The 24857-nt window shown below is 37.1% G+C and overlaps 1 long non-coding RNA gene across 1 annotated transcript; it reads left to right on the plus strand.

The window, feature by feature from the left end:
* Positions 1 to 1010: 1010 nt before the first annotated feature.
* On the plus strand, positions 1011 to 13293 carry LOC104910368. Its single transcript, XR_793006.3, has 4 exons — positions 1011 to 1106; positions 1208 to 1310; positions 6275 to 6342; positions 11101 to 13293. It is a non-coding gene; the product is annotated as an uncharacterized LOC104910368 (long non-coding RNA).
* Positions 13294 to 24857: the final 11564 nt, after the last annotated feature.

A 24857-nucleotide genomic window follows, 5' to 3' on the forward strand; every position in this document is an offset into this window, starting at 1 on the left:
TTTTTCAGTAAGAAAATAAGTGCAGACACATTTTTCCTCCTACAGATCTTCTGCTCAGCAAGATGAGTGTTTGACTGAAACATACTGTCTGTTCTGTATGCATAATATACTCTATTCAGAATCTTCTGGTCAGGATTTTGCCAAAAGCATACTCAAATGTACATTTTAACCACGTGTCTGAGCTTTATCATTTGAACTTGTAATACAGAGTTTTTGTCAGGTTCTGCTGAGATAAGATCATTCAACGCACGTCGTATTTCTGCTTGAAGAGATTTGGTTATTGCACTGGTGGTTGTTAATGGCACAGAATGCAGATACTGTCACCTCTTGGATGATAGCAGCCCTCACACGTGCTGTCTAAAATGCACCCACCCATTCAAATGCAGTTTTTGTTGCCTTTATCTAGAAGTCTTCTATAGCTTTGGTCTTAATTGTATGGGAAGCTGCTTATCCATCCTTATCCTCACCATGAGTCAGTGGGCATGTCCAGAATGACTTTCCCTGGTCCTTCTTGTCTGTTGTGATTACAGGTTTTCCTACAGCCAAGTTGTTTGGCTCCAGAGATTTCCTGGTTGCTCTGACAAAGCTGCTACAGCCTTTTTACTGGGATGTGGTATTTGGAGCAGTTTTTGTGCTCACACATTTACTTGAAAAAGATGGCGAAGTAGGAGAGGATAGTTTATTTGAAGGAACACCTTTCTTTCTTTTCTCTTTAAATTAAACAGGAGTAATATCCCTTCATTTGGTTTGCAAACTGTAGAAGTGACCATGAGAATACACAAGCTAAGCTGGGGTCTGCATTAGCGGTGAAGGGCAAGAGATAACTTGTGTAGAAGTCACTCGGAAAGAGATTTCTGCAATTAGAAAAAATTCTCCTCTTTGTATTGTCAGTTTCTCATGCACTAACCAAGCCATAGTCAACACTGTGGATTACTGTTTGTTGTTGTTTATTTTTAACAAACAGAAAAAGCAAATACATGTGCTCGTAACTTTGGTTACGCTCAGAATCTTTCCATTTCAGAAATGTTTTGTGTCCAAACTAATACCTGCAGAGTCTGGGCTATCAGAAGGTGTTAGGAGGCAGATCTCCTATGATGTCATTCTAGGTATACCTTTTCTAAAAGAAAATTAAAAATGTGTTAGTATATAGGAATTACTTAAAGCAAACCATTGCTAGCAGATGGGTGACCTCAGTCTTCTGTTGCAGCTGTACCCTGAGTGTTACCCTGGAGCAGGCAATCATTCTGGCTCGGAGCCACGGGCTGCCACCTCGCTATATCATGCAAGCTACAGATGTCATGCGCAAGCAGGTAAGGTGCTCTCTTTGGGTAAGAGCTTGCTGTTCCCTAGCAAGATTTGACCAACGTTTTAACCCCCATCTAACTGTTATGTTAATGTCTTTGTGAGTTTTCTTAGTTTGCTGTTTGGTTACATTGTGTTTTTCTTGTTTTTAAAATTATCTTCTTATAATGTTGACTGCTTCTTGGTTTGTTTGTTTGTTTTTAATAGTGGGACAGGCTGTTTTTAAACAGATGCTTGCTTTCTGTGAACATGTAAAAGGTTCATCATTTTTACAGGGTTATGATTTCACTTATTGGTTTTTGTAAAGAAACTGCTGTGGCATCATCGTACTTCAGCATGGTCTAATGAATATGAAAAAAAAATTCTAATCATTATCATCCATAAAAATAATTTAAGGTCATTAACAATAGTTAATAAGTAGTGGCTTATGTGCTGAATGAAGAACGAGAAGCCCAGAAGGGAAGTGGGAAATAGCATTGCGATTCTTAACTTTGCGGGCAAGATTCCTGAGGACATTGTGCTTATTTCACGCTGTGTATTTTGATCTTGTCATAGTAAAATATTAGGATTTCAAGGCTGCTGTGGATAGATAATCACCGCAACATGAACTCTTAATGCAAATGTATGACAAAAAATTGCTATATTAAAAGGGAGTATCGACTGAAAATGGGAAATATAGTCTACCCTGTAATGGCACAACTTCTACAATATCCTGTTATCAGATATGTGGTTTCAAAAAGATGTGGAGACTTGGAAGGACTTCAAAGGAGGAGCGTGAATATCCAGAGGTTGTTAGACAAGCTTTATGAAGTGAAGATTAAAGAGTTCAACCTATTCAGTTGATCAAAGAGAGGCTGAGTGGAGGCTTAATCACTATTGTGCATATGGAACATATATCCCAGCCTGTGGTAACTTCAGCCTCATGACAAAGGCGTAAACAAGAAGCAGGGTGCAAAATTCCAAGATGGAGAAATTCAGCTTTGAAGTGAATTAAAAAAAAAAAAGTACTTTAATACTGGAATCATTAATCACAGATAAGATTCATTATTTATTTTAATTTACATCTACCTTATTATTTTCGTAAGTTCCACTTCTTATTCTGTGCAGAAATCACAGTTTAATTACAAAAATGACTAAGTGATTGTACTATACCTCTAGGTCTGTATATGGAGAAGTACATGTATTCTAGATCAAACTTTTGGCCTATTAAAGCATTCATATAAGTATTCTCAAGCCATAGATTTTGATCAGTGATATGTAATATATGCAGACAAAAAAAGGATGCATCTGAATAATTAGCATCATTCCTTTTCATTTCTGATTTTCACCTTATTCAGTGCATAAATTACATTTCTGTAGTGAATAAACATCCTCAAGGTTCTTGAATGACATCGTGAAGAACTGCTTAGAATTACAGCTTTAACTTTATATTAAAAGCCAGCTACTTCTGTAAAAGGATAAACTTGCATTTTGTACATTGATTTGTTTTGCTCTCAAAGTTCGAGACAAAAGGCAGATTTGGGTATTTATTTAACAATAAAAAAGCCTGGGCATTGAGTTCTGCCTATATGCCAGCTTTCATTCTGTCAAACAACATATCTTCATGCACAGTGCCAGGCAGTTTTCAAAAATGCTGATTCATTTCTAGGTCTTCTGACAATTCATTAAATGAAAATGGAAGACAAAACATAAGTAACGTGCTAACGAACCTGAGCAGCTATATTTGTACTGAGACTTCCTCAGAAAGGTGCAGGAAAAAGACTGCTGTGGGCCTACCTCCTCTGTAGTAAAACAGTAGGTGATCAGTAGCTCTTAAAGATACCAGTATCTCAATACCACCCACAGACACTGTAAATCCGAGTATATCAAGCCAGACTTTGTTCACACATTCTTCCTCTTGTGAGAAACCACTATGGCATTTAATAGAGTAGTAATCTTTTGTTCTAATTTTAAATCAGTCCTGGATTCCTGTTGTAGATATATAATACTCCATTAAATTCTGAATGTTCTGGATTAATTCCAGCAACATTCTATAGTGATTTCTAGAAACGTTTTCTGGATTTAATGCTTCAAGCATAAGTAGGATTTAACTGTCAGGAGCATAATGCAGGTCATAAAACTGAAGGGGAATAAAAAAACGTGTTGGGATTTGTTACAGAACACTTAAGTAAGGACAATACATGTATCTTTTCCCTCCCTTGATATTTATGTATGCATTAAAAGCCTTTATTTGAGAAAAACAAACGTCTTTCATACGTACACCATCAGTGTTGGGTTGAATAAGGAGAGATTAACCAGAAGGAATAGTAAGTGAAAGGGCATTTATTCTGACTGTTATTCTGGAGAAACTGGGAATGTTAGCTCCTGGCAGCATCAGCTTTTCACAGAGGCATATTATTTCTTGTAGAAAGTGATGTTCTTTTACAGTTTGGGGCAGCAGTACTGGATAACTGAAGACACTCAGTTGTACGGATGACCTCAGGATATTTTTCTTTTAAATTAGATGAAGTCATTATCAAGACTCAAAAATAGCAAAAAATGTTGGAACAATATTCAAAGTAATTGCTCTTATCAGTTGTAATTAGGTACTCACAAGCACCTGTTCTGCAAGACCTAAAGAAATAGACCAACTTTCATAAGTTGGTATGGACTTGGGCCTGTGGGATGGTTTTTGTTAAGTGGCTCCTGTTTTTCATTTGCTAATCCAGTCTGGATTGATGTTAGAAATATGAATTTTGACAAAACATCACGACTGTCTTTTAAGAACTATTTACTCATAAATGTGTATTCACATAAACACATGTACCATGTACCACAAAATATGACCTAAAGCTTGCTGACAGAAGCGCATTTTTAGAATGCACCAAAAAGGGGAGAAAATGCAGGAGGGCACAGGGCTACAAGAAGAAAGATAACTAAGAAGCTGATGAACAGAAAAGATTAAGAGAGAATTTCTATTGTCTTTTTAGTGATAAATCATTTTCTCATGCCTTTCTGGAAGTATAATAATAGTACCACATTTTGAATATTCTCCTAAGAATGATGCTGATTTAGAGCTCTTTGAGTGGGCCATAAAGAGAATCTATTTTCTTTATGTGACTAGATTTTGCCATCCTTAAATTAATGTGTAGCTTGAAACTAAACCTGTCGTCGTTCCTCATGGCAGTATGAATGCTAGTTCTTATAAAAGAGCCCAGATTGATGGTGAAATTTCTTCAGAGCTAACAGCATCTTTCATGCGTGCACTGGCAGTCCTGGTACACAGAGGGAAGTATTCTGGAACTGCAAAATCAAGCTGTCTATTACACATACATGAGACAAATATGTCAATATTTACATTACTATAGGATTATATTATTATGTTATTATAGAAACAATACTGGAAGAGTATAAATGAGAATATCATTTTTTGAAAATAAAAAAGATATATTGGTGCTCAGTAGATACTAAGAGGTGGTAGCAAGTTGATAGTAATTCTTGTGGGCTTTTCTTCAAAAGAAGGATGAATCTGGTGGTTGTAAGGTCTTATTTGTCCTCCTGCCAAACTATAAATTATACTTTTGTTTAAAACTAGTCTTTTTAAATCAACAGATTTTATGTGAGCAAGATACTAAAATTAATTTGTCTAGTGAGTGATGCAAGTAAAAATAGTCTCTTTTTGTTCTCAGAGGTAGTCACTGCACCGAAGTTCAGGATTTACTTGTAATTAATTTTGATAGTTTTCCTATGTATATGTATATTATGTCTCTCAGTTACATTAACAATATACCTATCTCAACCATTGACAGTCTATCATGGTATTTTTATATAGTGACAAAATTTTACAGATTTTACTGAGAAAACGTGATGAGGATCTGAACTCAACATACCCAACCTTTTAGCCAACACAGATCAGTTATTCTTAGATAATTCAGGACAGACACCTGTCTTATCTGTTCTTAAAATTCCCATAATGGAGATTCCTAAGGAGTCTGTTCCAGAGTTTTCTTATTCTTTTCATTAAAATATTTTACTTAGTGCTTTGTTTGCTTCTTCTTGACAAATGTAAATCAGTATATATAACTACTCAATAATGCAGGGAGGAAAAAATCTAAACCCTAAATTAAATTTAAACTCAAAATAACTTTATGTCTCCTGATTAAGACCTCAGGATAAAAACCATCAGCTCTGTTCTCGGTAGCTATCAGTAAAGCTAAGCAGAAGTTAAATTGGTTTAGGAAAGGATAGCAAACAAAGAAAGCAGAAATTTAGAATCGTGTTGTAATGACTCTTCATTTTGAACTGTATGATCACAGAATCTAATCCTTTGCATAAGGAATACGATAATGGGGAAGGGTCAGAGAGAGACAGAAAAAAAAAAAATGATCAAAGGTAGGGAATAGTTTGTAGATAGGACAGAAAGGCAGATAATGTAGGATTCTTCACCTTCATGAGGGAAAGAGGTTATGACAAAGGTCTAAAAAAGCGTGTGGCATGTATGTGATGGATAGGGGCTGACTGTCCTCTCCTCTAGTAGAGGACTAAATGTGTCACGTGAAACCAGGAGGTTCAAAGCAAGTGAACCTAATAAGCTAGCCTTGTACATAAGATGCGAATTTACTTCCACAAGAATGTTATAGATGCAAAATTATTCATGGAATTCAAGATGAAATGGGAAAGAAAAGCTGAGAATCACTGAAAATGATTAAATACGTGCTTTCTGCTGAACAGACAAAGCTTCAAGTGACTGGTGATTGAAATCTGGGGGAGTTTCTGGGGAAAGGCTTACCTTGCTCTGTAGTCATGTGTTCCTTAAGTTGAGAATTAATGCTATGAATTAACTTATTTCTCACTTCCAAGGAGGAGAGTTGTTCAGGGACATCGACCATATGTATTATTTATAATCAATTGCTATGTTCATCTAGAAAGCCCAGAAATTTTTCCATCTGAGCTGCAATTAATTAAGCAAATTTTTTTTCTTTTTCTTTTACAGGGTGCAAGAGTGCAAAATACAGCCAAGAACTTGGGAGTGAGGGATCGAACACCACAGTCTGTTCCAAGGTAACTGATTGTTTGTATCCTAGGTCACAATTTGTCTAGTTTGTGCCAAATTCTGTCCTAGTAGCTCAAGAGTTAACAATAAACATTGACTGCACTGTGTACTAAATTGTAAGACTTAATGTGCACAGAGTCAATTACATTCTTAGTTATACCATTTTAATTAAAGTAATTAGTTGCAGAAGTTTAGGCTGTGTGGCATTTTGAAACCTGCTTGAACATTCAACATTCTTGATAAATGAAATATAGTTCTTGTTAGTTATGAAAGCACTGGGGTAAGTCCTTCATCGCTTGTGAAGTTTAGTGGTTTGGGGGAAATATTCAAACTAAATCCATTAGCCTATTTTAATGAAATACTGTACTACAATAGCTCAGAAAAATTGTATTCCCGTTACTCTTAGAGATGGTGTAGTCTCTCTTTGTCTCTTTCTGAAACATCCATTAGCAAGAAAAATGTGAGTGTTCTATATTTATTGAGCACTCTAATGCTGTGATGGATTGCAGGTACCTGAAATGTTTCTTAACAAACATGATATTTTGAAATGAAAACAACAAAACATTTTTAAATTCTCTCTTGGTGGTTTTATTAATTAAGGTCCAATTAAAACTTTTTCTTTCTACCAATTCAAAACTTTTTTTTGTTAATGTTAACTAATCAGAACACAGTGAGTGAACTAAGCAGATATATGGAATACATAACAGTCTCACTGTAGTGTTAAAAGCAAGTAAGGAAAGAATGAATTAATAATATTTGTTAGAGATAACCATGTGTATGAACATACATACTATCCAAAGCCTCAAAGAAAGACTTCTGACAGGTATTTTGGTAGTACTCAGGAACAACTTCTCCCATGCAATTTATTCCCTTTTCTCAGGTTTTCCCGTTTCTTTCAGTAGGGAATCAGACTACTGCACATGATTTGTTTATAACAAATAACTGCACATTGTGCCTCGTCTGTGCAGAATCTGATTATAGAAATGGAGTGCATCTGAAATGTACAAGGTATGAGTGAATCTGCGTAGCAGCTTTTGTTGGAGATATACAGGCATCTTGTTTGCTCTGTGAAGGATAGAGTAGATGGATTCCTTCAACTTCCTCTACCACTTATGGCAATGAGACAGAACTGGCAACTGAGTGGCTCAGTAGTCTTCTAGAAAATATTTATTTGCATTTTAGCTGCTTTCTGAGGAGTTTGAGCCTCACATTTTGGTTTCCTAGAACATTGAACAAACATTGACATAAGTCTAATTCTAATATAAACCCTAAGAATTCAAGATCTACCTATTTGTTTACAGACTTCTTCTAAATAAGTCCAATTTATATTTAACCCTCAAAGAGGATAAATGATCCATGTTGACAAAATGAAAACATGTAATTGGAGCACAAGTTATCTTGGGCTTGGGTGACTAATTAGCTAGGGCTAGAAAAAATACCCCCAAAATATTACAATGGCTTACTCAAACAGAAGCAATACTCTGCTTCCACACAAACTAAAGAAGGCAGACCAAGCCAAACAGTCACAGTGGCATCCCAAACTTTGGCGGTGACCATCAGTATCAGTAAGTACCAAGAACACTGCTAATGTTTGGCTTAGCCAGCGAATAGGTTTAGCAGCAATATCACCACTTTTTGTCCATTTATGCCATTAAAAAATTTCAGAAATAGTTTCATGCATCAAGCATAATGCTGAAAAAGAGCATTTGCAACAGTGAATCTTCCAAAGATAAAGTTCTCTATCAAAATCTCTATCACAGGCATGTAGATTAAATAAGATATAACAAAATTACTGATTCAAGAGCAAACCCATCAGCTGACTTTAACCAGAACATGAGGGCATCTCTTCTCATAGTAGTGATTAACTTAGAGGCAATCTAGGATCAGACCTGCCTAAACAACTGTCTCGTCTTAGCAGAACCTAAGGCATAAAATAATATTTCAAGCTGCTTGAAGTCTTTTGAGCAGTATGAATTCGGCCAGAACAGGACCGATACATCCAACACACTTGCAAGTATGCAGCAACTGTAGTGATGCTACAGGAATATCTCAGCGGCCTTGTGATTTTGTGCATTTGGTATACTATTAGAAAGAAGTTGTGTAGTGTTAGAGGGAAGTCACATATATCAGATAAGTCATCAACATAAGCGATACCCTCAATGTGGTTGTCAGTTCTTTGATACTCCGGCAAAAGGCTGGCCATTAAAGTCGGCTCCATTTAAGGGCTCTTGACAGTGTTTTCAGTTTTCTGCTGTTGCCACTGTTTTGTCATTTCTCAGCTGATCTGTTCGTACCAACTAGGACATTTCCTCTGTATTCACTGACTCACAACAGCCTGTTTCTGATCTATACCATCTTAGGGATTTATGCAGCCTCACTGCCAGTTTGTCTCAGAATTTCTTTACATCACCTGCTCTGAAGATAAATAACCTTAAGAAGCACTGTTTTAACCTGAAGAATACATAGAACTTTTGTGCTGAGCTTTTCTGCATGTTGTTCCATAGAAATAGGATTTTGCTAAGACTTAACCCTAAAGTAATCCTGCTGCAATTACTGACTTAGATGAGATTCTGCCAGGCATTCCACCTGTCTTTTGTTAGCTTTGAGTTTTACTACTGCATTACATCAGTAGAATCAAGTAACTCAAATAAGTCTTGTTTCATCTGTCTCCACATACTTGTCTGTATAAAGATCAGATCATCTCATTCTCTCATTGATATACAAATAGGAGGTATATGTGTTTTGGCTTATATACAGCTTCTATCCAATTTACTGGCATCTGTGGAAATGCTTATGTGACCTTAAATAACCACATTTCTGAGTCTACCACATGAAAGTGTGGAACAGCACAAAGATTTTTTTAAAACACACCAGGGTGAAGATTTGAAAGCAGGTTTACATTTGTGCTTTGGCTTGAAGAACTGGTGCTTCTCGTTCTCACTATCCAGAAGCAATGCTGCCTGCTGATTACTTCCAATTAGACTTCAGTGAAAAATTATTTGGATCACCACAACTATGCGTTGTCAGTGCCACATGGGTCTTAATTTGAATGGAAAGTGAAGTCATGAAACAGCAGCTATCCTGCCCTGCTTTTGCAGGATGCTTTATCTGACAGGATGTGCCCAGATACTGTTGAGGCTTGCAGGCACTTACAGGAGCAGCCATGCAGACAGTGCCTCAAATAACATCAGTGGCAAAGCATCATGTCAAGAAAGCAGCAGCCCATAGATCTGGAATCTGGAGTCACAGAACTGTAGAGGTTGAAAGTGATCTCTAGAAGTCATCTAGCCCAACACCCTGATAAAGGAGGTTCCCTACAGCAGACTGCACAGGTAGGTGTCCAGACAGGTTTTGAGTATCTCCAGAGAAGGAGACTCCACAACCTCTCTGGGCCGCCTGTTCCAGTATTGTCACTGAAAATAAAGTTCTTCCTTGTGTTTGTATGGAACTTCCCATGTTCCAGTTTGTGCCTGTTGCCCCTTGTTCTATTGTTGCTGTTGCTCACCACTGAAGAGTCCGTTCCCATTGACTTGTCTCCTGCACTTAAGATATTTATAAACATGGATGAGATCCCCTCTCAGCCTTGTTTTCTTCAGAATGAAGAGTCCCAGCCACATGTTCAGACTTTTGTTTTCTTTCTTGATTTGTAGTATGATTTTGAAATTCCTGATTAGTTAAAACATGGTCACATAAACGAACGTAATGTTTAAGCAAATTTGTAAAACATTCTTGGAAAACTCAAATACTGTGAACATCGTAAATATCTTTAGTAGCAAAAACAGTGTATTATTCATTATCTTCTTGCATCCTGACCTACCAAGCCAGTTGTTCTTTACTCTGCTTTAGTACTTCAACATCATATACCCTTTGTGTTAAGTACTGATGCACATGCTGTGCCATTGTCTCTTCATTTTGGTTTCTAATAGTTTTTCCCCTTGCCACACCACACTTGGTCTCGTCTCTTTGTTATTCCTTTCCCCAAGGAAAATGTGTAATCTGCACATGAGATCATGTCTATTGCTGTTTCTATTTGCTTTTGTTTTAGTGGAGATACTGTATGCTGATTATGCTTACAGAAAAAAAAATCTCCCTTAATGAGCCTGAGGTCAGAATGACTGCCATTTATTTTCAATATTCCTAACATAAGTTCAACTTTTCCAACACTCGTTAACACTTGCTAATACGTGTTAGCAAGTGCTTGTAAGTCCATACAAAAGGCATTAATGGAAATCCACAATCCTTTTAAAATGTAGAAGTGGTGAAGAATTTGTGCTTACATATTGTGGATCTGATCTGTTTGGGTTCTTGGATGTCAAGACCAAGTGGCTTCAGTTTTATAGGGAACTGTTACAGTGTCAGCTTCTATGCCAGCACACCAAAACTGAGGCAATTGGATTCACCAATCAACTTTTCCAAAAGTATTTAGAGATTCAGAACAACAGCTGGTAACTGGATTAGTTAAACTTGCTTCATCCTGAAAGAGGTCTTTGGTGCAGAAGTATGAAAATTTGACTAAACAGAGATGTCTTTATTAAATTGCTTAGAGATGTGTGGGTTTTAATAACAATATGGATGGTCAGTTTAAGCATCATGCTCATGAATAAGGTTTTACTGGATTTATATCAATGTTATTAAACTGAATTCAGTACCTGTTGCTTTGGAGTACAAGACTTATATTTAGCTTGCATCTAAATTTACCTATTTTAATAATGACTAAACACTCAGAGTAACAATTGCTTTGTTGTTGTTTTTGTTGTTGTTGCCAGATTATACAAGCTGTGCCAGCCACCACCACCAGTTGGAGAAGAATGAGGAAAACAATCAAATAATGGCTTTTAGGACACTGGAACTGTATGACAAAAGCTAACTGCACTATAGCAGTACATGCCTGGGCCTTTGATTAATAAATAAAAAACAAACAATCTTTACTCAGGATAAAGAAAAGAAATATCATATTCTCTATTGGCATTGAAAAATGACTTTCTAAAAGCATTTCTGGAACTTGTGCCCTCCAGCCGTATGCCAGTAGAACGGGAGTCTTCCTTAGGAATTTTACACTGGAATCAGATTCATTTTGATGTGTTTTGTTCAGCCACACAGTAGGCATAGCCAGCAGATTGAAAACAAATGTCTTGTTCAGAGAGAATGGCTTCACTTGTGCACTCCTGAGGATGTGTTCTTGTGGAAGGAATAAAAGCCTAAATAAACTAGGCCTGGTAATGAGCATACACCTCATATTTGGCCCTTTGCACTGATAATCCCTTTTTATTTTTCCTGTCAGCATCATAACCTCTGAAAATAGTGACATCAGTGTTTCAAGGATATAATGTAAATGAAATTGAAAGATTAAAAACTCACCTCAGAAGTTATGCCTACTGGCTGCAGACTGACTACTTCTATAAACGTCCCCATGTAATCACAGTAAACTCAGCCACTGCTGTACCCTTTTAGAAGGAATACCTATGTGGCATACGAAGTTGATGTTTACCCCTATTTTCACTGCCATTATAATTAGACTGAATCTCAGACTCTGTGTAGTGGATGTTTTACAGTATTTTGCCTCAGAATTTCAGAGTTTTTCAGAGCTGTGTATATTCTTGTACAGCATTAGACTAGTGAATCAGTAGTGAGGTATCGACAGTGAGATGCTATTGTTATGTTAAACTGGAAATACGTGTTTTAAGTGGAAGCATGATTTGGTGTTTCGTGCACCATTTCCCTTATTTTGTCAGTATTGTTTTATATAGCATTTGAATTCTTGTTGATTGTTCGTAATTGTGACGGATTTATTTTGAAAATTTTGCTGAGTACTTAGAGGGCCCAAGGAAAATAGATTTGGATTTAGCCGTTCTTTTACCCTAAGTATTTTCAGAGAAAATGGCCCTAAGTGAAGTTTTTGATTGTAAATATATTAAAGCAAAAAAGTATCTTCTGCAATAGTTCTCCTTTTAGCAGTAGCTACACATTCTATTAGAGCTGGACCTACACTGATATAGTGCTTGAATAAAATTTACTTTTTGTACAGCAGCTGACTACAGTTATGCTGTAGTAAATCACTTCTAGACCAAATTTTTCTAATTATTTATGAAATCTTCAAAAATACATGAATCCATAATGAAGTGAGAATTCAAAAGATGTACTCTTGCAAAGAGTGTTCTTTACGTAGGATTTCTGGGGGACTTGTTACTTTTCTCCAAAGGAGGAATTAGGGCTCCTACCCTTTTCTTAATGTTTTTACACAGACTTTAACTTTGCTAAGAAAATAAATATTTTTATATATCCACAGGTAAATATGTCTGCACATATATTTTAGTTTCTATATGTGTATAAGTAGTCATATCCATTACCGGTCCATCTTTCAATGTAGGATTTTTTCCTAAACTTGCAATAACAAACTTCAGTGCCAATTTGTCCTTTGTGTTTTGAAGTCTTCACTCCTTAGTACTGGTTGGAAGCAGTGGGACTTTAATTTTCCTGATTAAAAAGAAAGTATTACTTTCAGTAACTTACTCTTTTTTGTCTAAAGCAACTTAATGCTTGTACATGAGTCATGATCTATAGAATTGCTATTCCAGTCAGAATCTCATACTTTTGGATGTGTTTTATTCAGTGAGGCAGTGTTGGCTGGAGTAAACCCTGCTCCAGGCAAAAGTGCCCCAAATGCTTCAGTTTCTGCTTGTTCAGACACCAGAAGCACACAGAAGCCATCAAGTGCTCCTGCCTGGGATGGTGCCACGGAGCGTGCGATGGCGGCATGCTGCGAATGGGGCTGTCAGCCCATGCTCAGATCTTGCAATGAGATCTGCTCACATGCATATTTTATGTTTTTTATTATATTTTTTTGCTATAAGACAAGCTCTTAGCTGAATAGAGCTACTGGTTCTTGTAATAGGACAAATTACACAACCTAAAAGACAGTATCTGCTGCACATTGTAATTGGTTGCATCCTTTTTTTTTTTTTTTTAATCTCATTGACACTGATAGGAATGCAAATATGCCCAGACAGTCTCTTGTACAATATGGTAATTATCTGCTTTGTTTTGCACTTGAAAGCAGAGGGTAACAGACATTGGCAAATGGTGAGGGACAAACAGTTATGAGCCAGTCCCTGGACCAAATTCTGCAGCTATTGTTTCAGGAGTGTGCATCTGAAATCTTGGCCTCTCCTGTATCTAATTTTGGTTCCTTATTCCATGATTTTTTATCCAGAGGGAGTTTTCAAAAACTTATTTGGCACTGTGAACTTCATTGGTGACCTATACTGCAAATAATGTGCCTGTTTAGTAGAGATGCTGGCTGACTTAAGCCCTGGTTTCTTGGGTGGCGAGGTAACATGCAGGCAGGGGACTTCCAGAGGAGATGAGGCACGTATCCCATTGACTGTCTATCGAATGTCAGTGCTTAATTTCTCAAAATTACTTCCAAAAGTCGATATTTTGCATTGTTTCTATTATTTTGGTCCTCTGATCTCAGAACACACAGCTGGCACATCTGACTTCTAATAATGTTGATGGACATACAGGGAGCTCATTCTTTAATTATAAATGTATACGTTCATGACTAAAGCTATTTCTCTTGTTCGGAAAGCACAGAATGTGTTTTTAATCCTTATGCAATGTGCAGAATAAAAAAAATCAGTTCTCCACATAGAATGTTTATCCTTCATAAATTTTTAGACATCCAGATGACAAGAAGAGATGACCAAGAATGATGATTTACAAGAACTGTAACACCCAGAGCTTGTGAAATCTTTACTTCTACTGCAGCAGATTATGCAGCCTATTTTTATGATAATGTGTTGTACTGACTTAGGGGAAGCATTCTGTGTGGAGTTTTTACTTGTTCATCCAAGACAAGTGTAATTCTTCTGGGAATAAATTCAAGGATCTGCAGAGATAGTTACCAAATACTGCTGTAATTCATTGGTTGTCTCTAAGAGATTTAACAGCTGGGAAAGGATTGATAAGGGCCAAGTAACAGTTATTTTCCTTGGTTCATGCTTGGAGAAAATCTCCAAGCTCCGATAGACCTGAAGATCTTTGGCTTTTTCTAAGCACCACTGCTAAATAATAGGATGCTAAATAATCTTGATTCTGAGAAATGAGTATTGATTCAGTCTTGTTTCCCAAGTTACTTACTTCATAATGCTTGTTGTCCTTGCAGTTTGTAAAAGTAAATGAATACAAAAAATGACAATATTTTTTTTGTTAGGAGTCCATTTTAAAATAAATTCTCCTGCTTTCAGCTGAAGCAACCATCTAACAGAGTGACCACTGAGAAAGCTGCTGCCTTCAGTGTCTCTTTAGACAGCTTTCATGGGTTTAAGCAGATGCATTGAGTTTTGAGGTTGTTTCATTGTTTGTTTTCAAGGCAGTCGGTAGTATCAGAACTGCCTTCCTGGTCCTTTGGAGGAAAAACAATTAAGTTTATGAGGATTTATAGTAATCATATTTCATTTATTAGAATACTCTAATGGAAATAAAGCAATTTCTATTGATCTGCTTTTAGGAAGAGAGATTCATAAGCAAACTGATTTTTTTTTTTTAATTAATTGATTGTCAGATGTAGCATGAACGTATTTAAGACAGTTGCTTGAATGTGAGTATATGCATCATGACTAAGCATGATGCTCAAGAAAGGAAAGTATCTTCCATTTATTTTCATTTAAATTGTGAAATTGGTAACTTTAGTGTATATACATATTGCTCCATGCTTCTTACTTTACTTCATGGTTATGTCAGCCAGCATTGTACGCATACTTTGCACTGTTCTTGTTTAATGTTATGAAAACGGGAGAGTTTCCCAAGCTAATGCATTGCTTTGTGTATTTTATCTCTGTAACTGTTGATAAATGCAGGTAATTCCTAATTGTACTCTAGCAGTACACTGGCATTATTAAGTTAGATGCACACTACCTGTCTCAGGATACATGGATTTTTCATCATTAGGTTTGAGTTATAAGAAATACTGAACTCATATTTTTGTATGCTGACAATTGGTTTTGTTGTTTATATATATATATACTGTATATATCATTAAGTTTTCCTGAAGAAAATGCATTATTAGGAATATTTTCCTTTTTTTTTTTTTTTCCCTGAAAGAATTGGATTTGCTTTCTTACGTTTGTGTAAATGAATATGCAGTGTGCAAAGTCACACAGATGTTAACACTGGTGGGAAATTCAGATTGCCTGGGGGGCCATCAAGTGCTTGTTTCTTCTCCAGAAACCTCAGCTCTGTGCTAGAGTGGAACTGCTTTAGAAGTAACTTCTGGTTCAGTTTAAATGTGTTATGCAGTAGCTGGGACATTTTTTGCAACGTGCTTAGCTTGGAATTTTCATGGAAATATCTACAACATTCTTTATCATGTGTCTGTCCTATTTGTACAATGAGTCAGATTTTAAAAACTGAGCAGCCTTAACACCCTGTAAATAGTGTATGTATTCAGTTATAGTTGTGTTACACTTAAACAAAAAAAATACCAATTAAGTTTTGCATTGAGCATTGCACAGTTTTTCAAATAAATACTTTGTGACATCTCAGTAAGCACAAGAGAGTATTACTGCTTTGATATATGTAAGTACATCCATACACAGAATCTCTCAGTGAGCGGTAGCAGCTCTTGTGGGTAGTTCAGTTTATCGGAAGTAACTTTCAGAATTTAGTCTTAAATATCCTTGAAACATGGATTTAAATTACTCTCTTCCATTTTTATAAAGTGCCTATGTAGCAGACTTTGAGTCAACTTCTGTATTGATTATGGGTTAAACTAATACTGTGTACTTTTAGATCTATGGTTTATTTTTTTAGTCTACCTATTAAGGACTGGAATGGTAACAATGTATTACAAAATGTCAGATGGAAATAAAACCATTCATACTATGGCCACTGCTAATCTCTTTATTTTTAAGCAAGTGTTACTGGGGTTGGTGGTCTTTGACACCTTTGGTGTGACTGCTCTCAGAATTCTGTTGCAGGAGAACAGAAATCCAGCTGCTAGAAATGAGAATTCAGAATCAGTCTAGGTTCACTGCTGACCACAGAAGTATATCTTTATAACTAAACAAAGAGAAGCCTTCATGAGCATAGTTCCTGGATTTTGGCACTGTATTTTCTGAAGGCTAGAAGGGAGACAGGCATGAAAAATGCTTTTCTGTGCCAGTGGTTGTATTACTGCCCCAATAAAATCCAGTGCAGCCGGATTCTAGGACATGTGTGGTGTGGTTTAACTTCTACAAGTGCTTTCTCAGATACTGATTGATCTTTTTCCCCATTCATTTCTGTATACATGTTATTAAATGTTTTTTAAAACCTGTGTTATGGGAAGCTTTGTCTGAAGTCCCATATGCTGTTTTTGTCTGGACTTTCTGGACTTTCTCACACCTGATTCCTTGTTTTGCTTTGATGGGCCTGGGCTGTTGGCAGAGCCCGTCATCACTCCAGCCCTGCAATCAGGCTGTAGTCAGCCCCAGCTCCTGGCTACTTTTGCCCTGGGGAGCAGCTCCACTCCTGGTGCTTCCTGAGAAGAACATCTACTGGTGGATGAGGCTCTGCCATATTTAAATACCACTGTGGATTTGAGGATTAGATCGTTTTTTGGAGGAGGAAAAAAAAGCCCATTTCCAGTTACAAGACAGGTGGGAGGCCTCTTCTATTGATTTCAATCTTAGGATGAAGAGCAGCATCCAGAAATTCTCTACAAACATAATTTGGCGAAAATACTTGAAGATGATCTCTACACTCTGACAGGAAAAAAAAGAGGAGGAATGCAAGGTAGGATGCTTGCTGAGCAATGCCAATATAGGAATGAACTGTCCTAAACATTTTACTTCAGACCTTTTCAAAGTATTAGAAAATTCGATTTACCATCGTGACTTAGAGCCACAACTTTTTGTGAAGAAAGATCTACCTTTTAGCTAGTCAAGTTTTGTTCTTGTTATTTAGATTTCTTTAGGGATTTTCTTTACGTTTCATACTTCTTGATATTCCAGGTTAATAATTGGTGTCTTTCCTTGTGAAGCATAACTGCCTCTAAACGTAGGTGGAATTTGTGCTGTATATATTCTGGGACCGTAATCAAATATAAAGAACACCAAGCAGATTTGATTCTGCTTTCATTTAAACGAATAACCGAATTTTCATTGACTATGGAGAATGAATCTATAATACTTGGAGTATTATGCCAGAACCTGACTATCTTGAATGCTTGTCAACGTGCTTGGATCACCTAATTAATGAAACTATTCATGTCTCAAGGCAGAAAGCTTGACTGGAAATGAGAAGCAGACCACGTGTAATCAATGGGGTTTTGTCATCAACCAGACATTCGGTAGGTCTAATCAAACTAATACAGGGCATGATTACAGGCAAATGAACATCAGTATTGCATTAACTGAAGTCAGTGCATCATCGCAATAGTTAATGACAGTATCAGCCAGACTGAGAGAGAAATTATGTCTGATCTTGATCAGTGCTGCTTCTTTGTATTGGACGTAATACATTTCAGAATACTCTGAGGAGAGTTGAATTCAATTTCAAGACAAAGTGAAGACTGAATGAATGTTTAGCAATGTATGAGATGCTGTTCTCAAATATGTAAAGGTTTTATATGTTACGAAATAGTGTAGGTGTTTGGAGTATTGTCAGCACACCCTGGCAAACTGGTAGCTTGGGAAACACATTATAAATGTGCCAGTTTTAAAAGACATTTGTGGGTCCGATGCAGATAGAACAGACAGTGGGTTTTCATTTCTGGACTACCATGCGTGACTTTGAGAAAATCTTTAATATTTGAAACTGCAATACAGGACCAAGCTACATTGTGTGGATGCTCATCACACAACAGCCATGGGGAGAAAGAAAAAAATGTTTTAGCTTTGAGCCTTATCTTTGAAACAACACAAATTCCATATCTAGTCATAGCTTGTATTTTCATTTCTAATGGGGAATAATCAGTATCTGTGTTGTTGTCAGTAACAAAATGTGTTGAAGACTTTTTCCTTTGTATTTTCTTTCATGTGAGGCTTCATGTGGGGGCCTGACCTGATGAGCAGTCAGGCAGAGGACCCTGAAAATGTGGAGGAAGGGCCACGTGCTTTTCACAAAAAATTCGCTCTGTTTCTGTTGGAATTTAGCTATGATTAAAATGAACTTATACCAAAAAAGAGTTAGTTGGTATAATGGAGGTAGAATATCATCCTTACCAATGACCGTTATATATCTGTTCCCTAGAAAAATATGGAACAGACCTCTAGTTAGAATAAAAGTGTAGCAACTGCTTATATCACACACTAGAATGGTAATAAAGTTTTTTAATGAGAAGAGCAGAAAAAAGCAGAAATTCCAAGTTTTTCCTAAGGAATCCTTAATATTTAAATTTCCTTTAGGCTACATTAGATCAAAAGAATGAGATTTATCCCTAGTTATTATCAAAGTTTTGATAAAGTTCAGAACAGTTCCAACAAAGAAGTACAAAATTTGACCTCTTAGTTCTACTATCCTTTCACTCTCCATTTCCCTACCTCCAAAAGCCCGTAATCCCCGTGAACATACCTCACAGCAGATTCAGTGGGGAGGCCAAAGAATAAAACAACATGGAAAATGGACTGTGCTTGTGTTCAAAGGGAAGAAAATCACAGATGTCAAAGACCTTTCAGATGTGCCAAGCCACAGCCATGTTGTGTTTCATGCTGCATTGGTCTGATGTATTTCACTGAGTGGGGCTGTTGGTGCAGGAACATAAGTTCTGCCAGATCAGTTCAAAGCTGTGATACACGGAGGCAGGTCTGCTCTGAATGAGACAGGATGAAATGGAAGAAATGTTCTTTCCCTTTTGGTGAAATTTGGTGTTGGGATCGCATATAGAGCTATTCAAATATGCTGCATTGAGAAATAAGACTTTCTGTCAAGCTGGATCTAAACAGACAGTCTACTGAAAAATATTCTACTATTTGCAGCTTTAAGCAATAGTGTGTAACGTTTTGGTTACTGGTAGTAGTGGGATGACATGGGAGGAGAGATCAGAGATGATGACAGCATTCCTCGGTTGCACCTCTTAGCCCAGTGTCTTGTGCGTGGCTTCATCAGGAGGCACGGGGAAGTGCTCTTCTCCTACAGCACGCCAGGCCTTGGGGTGGCTGTGGTACAACTGCCTTCAACTGCTTTCAGGCAGATGTTTGGACTGATGTTTGGACTAAAAACTTTGGCTTTCCAGCCAAAAACTCTGAGAAGAGATTGAGCAGGTGGCCCAGACTTGCGTGTGTTAGATGTTAAAAATGTATGCACCTGGGGTCAGGCATGCTTTGTGTTCAGATCCTAGAGGCATTTAGATGAGAGTGAGGCACAAAGGTATCTGGCTGTCTCTTCTAGCACACCTGCAGCACTGCTACAGTCACTTAAAAGCACACTCATGAGCCATTTGGAGTATGTAAATGTGTGATTAAGATCAGAGGAATTAATCCAACTTAAATTCCAATCTGCAAATGGGCTTCTGTTTTTTTAGTCACTGTTGGCAACAAGTGCTGAGTGTCCAGGTATCTCAATCACTTCTGAGCATAGAACTGATGCTCCTATTTCCTTTGCCAGCTCTCATAACTTTACAACATCCAACTACTTCTGATATGGAAAGAAAGGTTGAAATTCCTTTTATGAGACGCTTGTGAAAACCTTACTAATCAGTGTCACTTAAGGATGAGAGACATCTGCAGACCTAGTCATGAAGATAACTACTTGTCAAGCTTTCTAAAGCCTAGTCCAAATTATTCCCGTGGCAGTTAGGCATCAAAATGCTTTTGGTAGCCTCATCAGGCTATCTGTGTCATTTTTAATGAAGTAGCTCTAAAAATCCCCTCAACATGCACGTAAAATATAAAATGAAGATGTAAGAGACTGAGAAGAAAAAGGGCTAATGTCCCCCAACACTTGGTAGAAGACTACCGTGGTGATCTCCTTTAATTGAGATATGGAACCTTGTAAAGGCAAGGTATTCCTCCCGACTAATTTCCTTATCTTGTGAAGTCTATGCAGACCTGCTGAATTACAACAGGCAAATTTAGTGGAGGAGGGAGATAAACTATGCCTGTGCACCAAGGAGAGTCATCTAAGTGGACATTTTGGTAGGGATAGAATGAAACCCCCCTGAAGTCCCTCTGACTCAATCACCTTTTTCCAGAATATTCTAGATCTCGAACTCTGCTTGAGCAGGGGTAGAGCCAGACCTCAATCACAATGTTTGCAGGGGCCTGAGGACTGCTCAAGGCCCCAGACTCGTTTCTGGAATGTTCTAAAGAGTGAGCTTCCCCTTTCAAGGGAGCTGTGAGTTAAAGACTGCCAGTTAGGGTGCGTGCCCACCACCAGAGGAACGATCCTGATCTATCTCGACATCGCTGGATTCTAAGGAGGTGACTCTCTTTTCTATCTTTATCTTTCTCTCTCTCTTTTGAAGGTGTAGTAGAACATAACACAAGGCATATCATCATAGCTTATCACTAACGGGGCTTTTCTTATTACATGGCACCAATGATCAAGTTCCCCAGGCAAATTTGAAGCTATTCCTTATTTGAATAAAAGTGTTAACTGATCATTTGGTGTTGTTTCATCTTGATTTACCCCAGGGGGAATCTCAAACCTTTTGACCACTGAATGTTACCCAGGGTAGTTTGGAGTGGGGTTGCAACAGAAGATGATAATTTTCAGTGCAATAAACTGTAAACAGAAGTGAAATATGAATTCCTGTAGGCAAACCTGATCTTTCCTTTCTGATTTTCCAGTCATACTACACGGTGTTCCAATATTTAATATCACCAAAGCAACAGCCTTTCACTTGCAGTTCAATTCACCACTTTTCTAATTTGTCTCAAGTCACTGCTATAGTGACCTTTCCCACTAACTGCCAGTTCCAGTGTATGGCAAGTTATATTTACATCCTTGCTGGTAAAATAATCAGTTATTCAGAAATCCTGCCTTTTATTCAGCGCTTCTTCTTTAACCTTCTTTCCAAATGCCCTTGGACATATAAATGTGTCCGCTCACCATCTCATGGCAGGCTCTCAGGTGGCTCCCACCTACTGCTAACCTTATGATTCAGGATGTCTTTGTCCCTCCATTGGCTCCCAGGTATCTCAACTATCCAAACATTTAAAAAAACAATTGTGCACAATCTGGAAGATGAGAACGTGAGTAAATCAGTGTTTTTGCTGAAATTGCACAGTCATGAATAATCCCTAACAAGTATCCCTTAACAATACTGTCATGCACCATAATATCTTATAATATCTTCAAGGATTGCTATATAGTCATCTTATCTGTGCCACTGTTCAATCCTCTATGTATTACGTTATTCTGAGACTCATGTGGAAATGCTATATATAGCTGTCCTGTCCTGCTGTGGGATTGTAACTATGTTAGGGAAGAAGGACAGTTTGTGACCATGGCAAGAAACTAAGAAGTCTAGAGTGTTCGCAATCACTTCCAAGCAGTTAAGTGTTTACTCAAGGTAATGAATGGAATCATTTATGGTAATATGACATAGCCAGCCAGTGAGCAGCCTCTCCATCACTGCTGCACTGACTGATGTGAGCAGCAGTAAAGCACTGCATACAGTTACCTGGAAGATCCTCAACCTGTGGACTTTCTGGAGAATGGGATACCTTTTCAGAAGCATCGACTGAGTAAGCTGGGTACACTGAATTAATTAGTTCTTCTAACAAAGGCTTCAGTGAAGAGCTGAGCCCTATTTCAACATATTACTATAAATTATTCCTATAATAAGACTTTAAATGGACCAGACAAGCCAAGACAGGTCCTTGTCAATACTGTTCGGCTAACTATTAGGATGGTATTCATTCTAAAGCTATCAAAAGAGAAACTATGCGATTTGCTGAGTCTATAATTCTGCTGGACATTATCAGCTCTGCTTTGCCCTAAACATTTTAACAAATGGGTTATCTGCAACAAAACATATTCAGTGATATTTCTGTATTCTGCCTACACAGTGAAAACAAGTGAAATTTTACATTAGAGTGTTCATTATTTAGTGCCTCCTCATTCTCTGGGCATAGTAGAGTGCTTTGAATTTGCCTAAATTGACAAGGGAGAAAAGAGCAGTTGAGGAGGACAGGGAAGTAAATAAACTGATAAGGTGAGTAAGCTCTATACACAGAGGCAATGCTTATAAGCCAGTAACATTAATGGTAAAATCTCTTTTTGGCCTCAGGTGGATTTGGAGGAGCCTTCATTTGATTTAGAAGATGCATAGAAAGCTCTCACACTTTTAAAGGTGAAACTAAAAGAATTGAGTGGCCGTATAAAATTCTGCAAAGTTGTGTTTTTACAGCAAGGGGGTCTGGATGACATATAAGAAGAGAGAAAAATGTATGTTCAGGAAAAACAGAGATTGTATTATATGACATAGGATTTTGTTACATGGAGGAAAAACAATTACAAAAGAATTGGAGCAACTGATTTGACCTTCATATACACTTAGATTTTTATATAATTTTTTTTCTCTTCATTAAATTTGGTCAAATGATGATATAACTTTGTAGTTTTATTATTATTTGGGCTGAATAAGTTGTGTAAGTTGCAATTTTGTAATTCTGCAAAGAAAGATATTGAGATTATGGCTATTTATATTGCTTAGGAGCTATATTAAATAGACATAATTGCCAAAGTGTTGCTTATACTGTTGCTTATACTGAAGAGCTTTCTGGGAGCAAGCTTTCCCATAAAATAATAGGAAAAGAAAGTGTGTTTCAGAATATCTACCTTGTTGTTGTTGCTGGAGAACATTATTAAGAGCCCCTGAGGATGTTCAGTGTGCAGAAGCATTCTGCAGGCTCAGCAGCCAAGCTGATGGTAGATCGCAGTTAGATTTGACTAAGCCCTAATGTGCATGATTGCTTTAATTTGCTTGGAGAAATAGGTCTCTCCCATGTGTACTTGCAACAACAACAAAAAATCTTTCTACTTTTCAGTCATTTAGAGAACTCTGGATGTTACTGTGTGAGTATAGAAGTTGTGAAATTGGAAAAATTGTTTCATTTTGCATCTCAAAGAGAGGTCATTCAGGATAGGGATCAGTAAAGGGACAATATTGCCAACAAGCATTTGCTTCTATAACACAAAAGAATACAAATTGAGAAAGCTTAGTGGAAAACTTGTTAATGCACTACTTATTAATGCACTTCTTAGTTATGTGCAAAATTGCTAAAATTAATTAAAAAAAATTCCAAAGAATCTAAATTTGATGTTCCTAGGGCCATTTACTTTCATTCCTCCTGAATTTCTTTGACATGACTGTCTGGTATCCAAAAACTTTCCATTATTTTTAAACCATTCTTCAGAATTTGCAATGAGAAAAGTATGATAGAAGGACATAGAAACAACACAAAGAAACAACATATTATAAAACTTCAACAAAATATAACATAACAAAAGAACATTCCCCCAACACTTAAGTAAAAAAAAATCCATATGGTTCAGCTACAATAAGCAGAAGTAATCTAAGCACCTAAGCACCATAGAAGTGCTGTGTACAGAGCGAAACTTTAATTCCAGGAACAAGGAGATGGCTTTACTGAAACATTTTCTTTCATTTTTTTTCCTACTGCAATTGATGCAACACCAAATGGATTTATCTCAAGTGGAAAAATTAAATCATGATTTATTTAAGATAAATAATACATTAAGAATCTCCTTAGTATAGAGGGTCTATGAACTACTAAAAGACTTGATTTACAAAGTAATGGATTCTCAGACACACTGGCTCCAATAGATTCTATTTTCTGAAGAAAGTTTCAGAACTCAAACCTCAAGCTTAAATTAAAACTAATAAATAAGTAGAGAACATCTATTTTTTTATTATTTTTTATTTTTTCCATTATTTCAGTGGTTGCAAAAGGAAGTTATTTCAAGGGAAGCAACTGAGCTGTCATCTATTCTGTGGAGCTGTTTGAAGGGAACCATGTTCAAGGGGCACCAGCTCAAGTTTCCTGCTACCTATCTCAGGAACAACGCAGGTCTGACATTTTATAAGCTGTGAAAAGATGGAAAAATATTGTCAACTTGTCAGTTGAGAAGACCTGCTAAGCAGATGCATGATGCTGCAAGTTGGAAACTACTTCAGTTGTTCCAGTTTTAAGACTCCATTTGTGAACGTCTTCTAGAGCTGAACATTGGTTAATGAAAACTAGAGCTCTGCTTATTGCAGCTGAGAAAGATGTGTGCACATGACTAAGACTGGTCTTACTGTCTTACTGTCTGTAAGACTGGTCTTACTTACAGGAAAGAAAAAGAAAACAGCTCATTTGGAGCTTCAGCAGACGAGAAATTTTCTGTTCTAGTGGTTCCAAGATATAAATGCCGTCCTTCTGCTCGTCTTCCTCTTGGGTTGTTTGCAGAGTAAATGTTAGCAAAGATATCTGGCTGCAATGAAACAGTGCAGAAAGGGTAGGCAATTTCAGACAAGGCTAGGTGTGTTTGGTTTTGTCACTAATGCCTCAATTAAAGGCTTTTTTTTTTTTTT

The sequence above is a fragment of the Meleagris gallopavo genome, chromosome 3 (genome assembly GCF_000146605.3).
Source record: "Meleagris gallopavo isolate NT-WF06-2002-E0010 breed Aviagen turkey brand Nicholas breeding stock chromosome 3, Turkey_5.1, whole genome shotgun sequence".
NCBI classification, from domain to species: domain Eukaryota; kingdom Metazoa; phylum Chordata; class Aves; order Galliformes; family Phasianidae; genus Meleagris; species Meleagris gallopavo.